A 7,611-nucleotide genomic window follows, 5' to 3' on the forward strand; every position below is an offset into this window, starting at 1 on the left:
AATCACTCGGCAGAGGTGGGCAGGAGGGGCTGTAGCTTCACAGGATCAAATAGTGGGAAACTGGGTGGGCTTCCCCAAGTGATGCCACAGGGAACCAAGCCAGGACCAGGACAGGTCCAAGCCCTATCCCTTTCTCTATCTGAGGGCAGTGGAGGTTGTCAACACGCAGCATCTCCACCCTTGTGAGGGGCAGCACTATTCGAGCACCAGGTTGGGGAAGAGGCTGGATGCGACGTCTGGAATTGTGTATGCTGTTAATCTGCATTTTCCTTTTTTTACTATCAGCTATGGCATGTTGATAAACCACTTTGTTAACAGTTGGAGCATGTTAGGAAAAATCCCTAAAAATAATAAAAATAACTATAGGAAAAAATTCTCATAAAATATGAAGCAATATTTGACAATCCCAAACTCAAATATTAATGTTTTCCAACAACAAATATGCTCTAAAAGTATTTTTCCACGAGATGTTGCAATTCATATCTTGGCATTAAAAAAAGTGTTCCAGCAACAAAGTCCTTGTGAGCTCCAGCCAATATTATCCTCATATTATAAATGGGAAACTGAGGCCCAGAGATGGGGAGTTTCCCAGAGTGCATTATAAGTAGTGATGAAGCCCAGAACTCCCTTCTTTTGACCCAGTGTCCCCGGGTAAGACTACCCAGTAGAGATGAGCACTGCCTTTAATTTTCCATCAGATGCTAAATGTCGGTTTAGATCGGTACCTCACCCGATTCATTATATGCTCTTATTTCACTTGAGGAGATATGGGAATTCTCATTGATCTTGGAGGAAATTGCTTTTCCTTTTGTTAGGAATAATTAGGAATGCAATTTATCTCCCCTTAATTATGAGTGCAGGAGGATAAATTTGCCTTGTTAAATATTTATTGTTCAAAACCAGTTAGTAAGAAGCAAAGCCCTGGAACTGCAGCCTAGGAAATATATCCCCTGGTTTCCAGTGTAACAATTTAATCTGCTATTCTGCTCCTCAGATCAGTTTTCCAATTCAATGTGCAGCACAAATTCACCAGGGATAATATAAACTTTTACTGCTACTGGCTTTGGGGCTATGAAAACTTGGAGTTTCAGTCTCTTGGCTTGGAGATCAATACTGAAACTTAAGTGGCTAACATCCCCATACAAGGCTAGAATTTATTTTCTGTGGTTGTCTATAAATCAGTGACAATATAATGTCCATTCTGCTCATGCCTGCCTGTAGTTTATGGTGAGTAGCCATCCAGAATTTGACTAATATGTGAAACTATTTCTGTCCATCTGGTCCAACAGGCCAGGCAGGCATGTCAGAGAAGAGTAACTCTTCCAAGAGCTGCCTTTGTTCATAATAAATCTCCGATTAAAACCAAACAGATGTGGAGGGTGGATGTTTCACGCAGACCTTCGGCCGCATCCTGCATTGTTAGCCCAGGACCGCGACATCGAACTCAACTCCACGGAAGATTCCCAGCATTCTTGGATTGCTTCAAATCGAAGCCTACTGAGAAAACATCTCTGTACTTTCAGGCCATTTGACCCATTGGGTCATGAAAATAAACATTTGAAGAAAAGGCATATTTCTGTTAAATTCATATTTAAAAAATCCAAGGGCTCGTTTCTTGCTCTCACTCACAAGGTGGGAAGTGCCCACGGCATGGTTCATCCTATGGCACAGACAAGGACCTGGTGACAGGGCCACTTGGGGCTTTTTGGGCAATTCCAGCTTCTCAGCAAGAGGAGCTCCAGGGGAGAGACATGCCAGTGGGGGTCACCCCGGGGAACTTATCAGGAGTAAGGAGAGGAGGGAGTTGCAGAGATAAAGCACTGATTTCTGCTGATGCAGGACCTGACCTGTACCTACCTCACAGCGATGTGACCCCACAAAAAGAACTCTTTGCATAGGGTTGATTTGGGTTTACCGAGACAGATCCTGTTGGCAGGGTCTGGAGAGTGGGGGGACTCTGCATGGCCATCCCGACATCACAATGTTGCCTGTCCGAGGGGTCTCTGCTTGTTTGGTTAAGCACAAAGTGCAAAGAGATTTTTTCTGAAGATCATTTCCAAGTTCTACTTACCCTCATCTCTGGCAGTAGCAGTAAATTGCCAATAAACTTAAAGTATCAGGAAATAATTCTGCACACAGCATGGATCCAGCATTTGAAATTCATTGTCAGCAGAAACCAGGGACAAACACCGCTGATTGAGAAGGGACTGGCCAAGACGATGACCACTGTTGCTCTCTGGTTATACACTAAGGGAAAGGCAGCTTTTTCTCCGGATGCGTAACACGGGATGATCATGTCCAAAGGGGATTTCTCTGCACACAACACTGCACAGCTGGCGTTTGGATCTCCATCCACTGTGATGTTCAAGGTTGGATGCTGTGCATGATACCACCCTGGAGGTGTGAACTTCAGGGCCAGAGAGGACCATTAACTCATGTCATCTGGCAGAAAACAAAGGCTATAAATTTCACCCAGTTACCTCTGTTAGACCAAAGCATCTCAACCAGAAAAATATCCAGACTCACCCTGGAGATTGTGAGGAACAAGGACTTGGTTCCACATGGTCACTGGCTCCAGCATTGCTCAGTCTTGGTGGCAGAAGCAGGAGCTGTGTGCCCAAGAGACTGATTCCTGGCCCCAAGTCCACCCTCTGGCTGGGGACGGCTGAGGAGCCAGTGCAGAATGGCAATTTTGCTGCTGCCTCATCGGCCCCAAGGGAGCATTATACCATGGCATGAACATACTCCACTCCATGGCTTTCTTAAGAGCTACTTTAATTACAGGAGCATCCGGAGGCCCCAGCAAGGATGAGAGCTTTGTCCTGATGGATACTGTGTGAGTAAAGTGAGAAACCCTCCACCATGATGGACTTACAGACTCTGTGGATGAGAGATTCAAAGGGTGGGAGGAGGACAAGAGAAAACCTCTTCCCCGAGGATGACACAGTGGAGCAGAGCACAGGCTGGTGCCAACCCATCGGCTGGAACAGGCACGGGTGTAGCTGCACACGGGTGTGAAACTGGGAACCAGCCAGAGCATGCTCCAAAACACATGGAAGTCACTGGTTATCTGCTTTTTCTATGGACCGCGTGGGACAGGACAGGCAGGACCTGTTTACAAACCATCCATCTCCCAGAGCTCAGGGCTGCCTCCCAAAGCATCCATCCACCAGCACAGTGCAAGCCTGAGCCTTCCTTCGGCCTCTGCTCTGACGTGGCCAGAATTAAGGTGCACTGTGCCACACATTTCACACTTGTGGAAAGTGAAAGTCCTCTCCTTGCTTTGTTTCCTCTGGCAGTGAGTGGAGAACCCCTCCAAACCTGAAACTCCTTTTTCCATAAGTGAATGAGGAATGTTCTCCTGGGGTTGCCTTTAGTGTTTGGCAGGTGTGATGGACAGAAAAAGGGAAAGGAAACCACTTCTCTCTTGACAGTCTCGGGTTTAGCTTTTCCAAGATTTCCTTTCCAAATCTGAACTCTGCAAACAACACTCACATTTATTACATCAATCTCCCAACACTCCAGCAAGCGGGGACTAGGCGTCCCAAGCTGGGACATCATGGGCCTCTACTTCTTCAGCTATAGCAGAATTTGCAATTCCGGCTACGACTAGCATCATGTTGCTTGTGAGACACTGGTTATGGGCAGGATCACACGCTGCTCTCTCATCCGCCCAAAGCCAACGTGGTGTTTGCGTTGCTGCAGCACAGAGCTGATGTGCCACAGTCACAGGTGTCAAGTTTGCTCTGTCCTGTCTACCCAAGTGAGTTGAGTTGAGGGTTTAACACAGAAGTTAAAAACTGATATTAGCTTTGCTGTCTACCAGCAATTTGTGCACATGGAAGCTTTCTTGCCAGCTCGCTTAACCGCTGTTGGTATAGGTTTCCATGTGGCCCTTTGGCCAAGATAGTGGGGCTGAGAATCACTTGGGAGGATGGTTGTCTTGCAGTTGCTATAACAGCCTGCTTTGGGCTGCCTGGAAAAAGTGAAAGAACAAGTTTGTTTTTCTGCTTCCATTTGAGAAAAAAAAAGGTAAATGACCCTGTCTGGGACCATTGCACCAGTTCCCGTTGCATTGGCAGGAATTCATCATCGCAGGGGTGAGTATCTGGAGATGTCTTCAGCAGTGTGGGCAGATCTTTAGTGTGACTGCAAAGAGCACTCCAAATCCCAGATTCCTGAAGGAGCTCCAGCCTCTCAGACTCTCCATTGCCCCTCCAGTCATTGTCACAGCCCTGGTGTAGGACCCTTGTTTATTTTATGGCCTGGGTCATCCTCACAAGCTCTGCAACCTTGCACAGCCTTCACCCCCAAGGACGTGGCCTGTGTCTGTAGCACATGTTTGGACTCCAGATGGACCCAGGATGTCCTGCATCGCAGTACATGCCAACCGCAGCATCCCATGCCACCCACTCCCAAATTGCACCTCCATCATCTGGGCACCAGGGAGCTCAAACGTAGAAGCAGACTTTCCTGCAGGTTCTCCAGCCACTCCAGAGAAACCGTGTGTGGGGTTTTTTGGCATGTGTGCATTTGTGTGCGGACAGTTTCCTCCTGCACCCACCTGGCTTGCCCAGGACGGGGGGACCCAGCAGTGCTTGTCCAAGCATTGAGGCTTCCCCCATGGCCCGTTCCCTCTGCCTGAGCTGACAGATATGATCCAAGCACCTAAGTCAAAACAAAAGGGTTAAATGAAGGCGTAACTGGCCCTGGGAATGTAACTGTTCACACACGCACTGAAAACACAGATAAAAGGACTGGCAAGACCATTTGTGCCTCTTGAAACCCGCCCGCATGCTTTCTTATGGCTCCAAGGGCTGGTTCCTTCTCCCTGGCCTGGTGACAATTTACCTCTAGGACCTGTTGCTGGGTGAAACAGCAAGATATTATCGCCCTCCTGCATTCCCCAAGTTCACACTCCGCTTCCCAGGTGTTGCAGTTACAGCTGTTTTGTTTCTGCACTTCGGCTAGCACTTTCTAAGGACATTTAATTTAATTTTTCAACAGTTGTTATCTCTCATTTACAAACACCTCCAGTTTGACACATTATATCCTCTGGGTGCAGCTGAGCGGCAGAGAAATCAACATCACTAAAGTGAAAGTTCCCCGCTAGACCTGCAAATAAAGCTGCATCTGTAATCCTTGCTGCTGTCCTGATGTGACTCGCAGATACTGAATACTTTTGCTAACTTGCAAAACTGTTCAGAGCACAAAACTCCAAGACATATTCCTCCTTCGGGTGACTGCTCCCAGCTGTAGCATCCGAGTCCCCACTGCTCACAGGTCTTGGTGCTTTTCCCTGTGATGGACAGCAGTTGGCTGAGGTCTTCCACATCTTCAAGGGGGCTGTTTTTAGCTCACAGTACTGGAATACGCTCATTTGCTGAAATCTTCTATATGATTTTTGTTCTGATGACCTTGTCCAACACTGTTTCTCCTCCTCTCCTGCTGTACCCTTTATTATCTGTGCTGCCTTCTGTTTCTCAGACCATTTATTTGCCCAAATAGTCTTCCACTGGCTTGACCCATGGAAAGGACCCTTACCAACCACGTCCATCCTGACTTCACTGAGCCTTCACTAGGCTTTTATTCCAGACACTTGTGCCTTTGACTCTCCAGGAATATCTTCCAGGCTGGTCCCAGTGAGCTTCATACTCCCTGTGTCTCTCTTACAGAAATGTCCTCCAAGAAACTGCCGCTCCACATCCTCCCAGCTCTCCTGCATCTGTCCACATTTGGTACATCACACGGGGGATGCACTGGCACTAGATTTTTCTATAATCATTGAAAGAGCCAACAATTAGGTCATCAGCTCCAGTATCTTCTTCAGAGCCATTTTTTTGCTCCCTGATAGGGATGTTTCTCAGGACACCCTGGCAAGGGCATGGGAGTGACTGCCAGCTCCCTGCTCCTCCTTCCCATTCCTTCGGGTCACCAAGACAACAGAGGCTGGAAAATGCAGGAGTCTTGTGCTAAATCCCGTAACTGAGAAACCCTGAAAGTGAGAGTCCTCTGGCCTAGCTTTAAGCTCTAAATGTCACCTTAAACTCCCCCGATAGCCTGTAGATACCAGCAGGTGCCTCCAGATGGGGAGTCGCCTTCCCTGCCTTAGAAGGCCACCACAAGGAGATGAATTGCTCTTTAGAGGAGCTCCACTGCCTTCGGAGGAAGCCAAGGGGACTGGTTAACATTTGGTAGTCGAGTTTTTAGGGACTAAATTAGGGCAAGTGGAATCTCCCTGCAGATGTCATGGGATATGGGAATCCCTGTTCCTCCTTTTAAAGATGTGAGATCACTTCAAGCCAATGCCATCACAGCCACCAGCCGGCGGGGGTCATCTGGAGGAGCACGTGCTGGTATGCTGAGTTTGGGGTTTCCTGGTTTTGCCAATGGTCTCTTTCAAAGGAAAAAAAAAAAAAATAACCCAAGAAAACCAACAAACCAAAATGTGGAAGGTACCCACTTCCAGCAGCTGTCTCAGAAAAAGCTGTGAGACGTGCTCACACTGCTGGGTTTTGCTACCTTACATGGAACACACTGTGCAAGACAGATCCTGATGGGACTGAGGTTCACACATTTCCAAATCTGTCTAAAAAAGTTTTGATAGGAAATTCAAGTGAGATGACACTTTAACTGGAAATAACAGCAGCAGAGAAATCAACAAACTTCAGGCCTTGGAGTCTGTTCCTTCATTTTCATCAAATCCAGCATATTCGTCTCGAACCGTCTGGAGCAGACGTTCTGTGCATTTTTTTTATCCCAGAAGATACTACAAACAGTTTCTGTTTCAAATTATGAAGTAATAAAAGAAACCTCACCACACTGATGTTTGTTACTAATTATGTTACTTATGTTTTTATATCACAACTCCAAGCTTAAATCCACTTGCAATAATAATCAAAAAGCAATTCGGGTCAGATTTTACAACCCTTTAAACATATTATCTCTGTGCTTCCAATCAAATAATCAGTCCCATATTGTATTCCTATAAGACATGGTCAGCATGTTCTGCAGATGTTTCTGAGTATGAGTCTAGCTGTCTTCTCTGCTAATGTATAGACTGCTGTGATCATATGGTTACTATAATCCCATGTCCAGGGGTGTAATTCAAGCTTGGGATGCCAGGATGGCAGAAGATGGACCTGGCAGCCTATTTAGAGAAGATATAAGAAGTGGTCTTACAGGTGAGGAGCTGGGGCAATGGATGTTTTCACGGATAAAATGCAATAGAGCCCTTAGGCAGCTGACGTGCCATCAGGAGGGGTTTACAGAGCCCAAGGCAACAACCAAGGACCACTGAACATGGGTCTGAGGGAGCAGGCTCTGAGGTGTTTGAGTGAATCATTGCTTTCCCTGGTGTCTGCAAGCACTCAGAGAGGACAGGGCAACTGAGACCCCTCTCAAGAGCCCTTATATCTCAGCAGAGAAAAATTATTTTGAAAAACTTATTCTTACTTATGCTCCAAAATCTCGCTGCTTCTGTGGTTTGCGTATGCAAAGGGAAACCACCAAAGCTTCATGCTCTGGGGAAACCTCCTGCTTCAGCATTCAAATCCCTGTGACCCCAAGCCCGCTCTCTCCCCACTGATGGTTGGGCATCCCTCTCACCCC

Source organism: Charadrius vociferus, unplaced genomic scaffold (genome assembly GCF_000708025.1).
Source record: "Charadrius vociferus isolate BGI_N301 unplaced genomic scaffold, ASM70802v2 scaffold459, whole genome shotgun sequence".
Taxonomy (NCBI): domain Eukaryota; kingdom Metazoa; phylum Chordata; class Aves; order Charadriiformes; family Charadriidae; genus Charadrius; species Charadrius vociferus.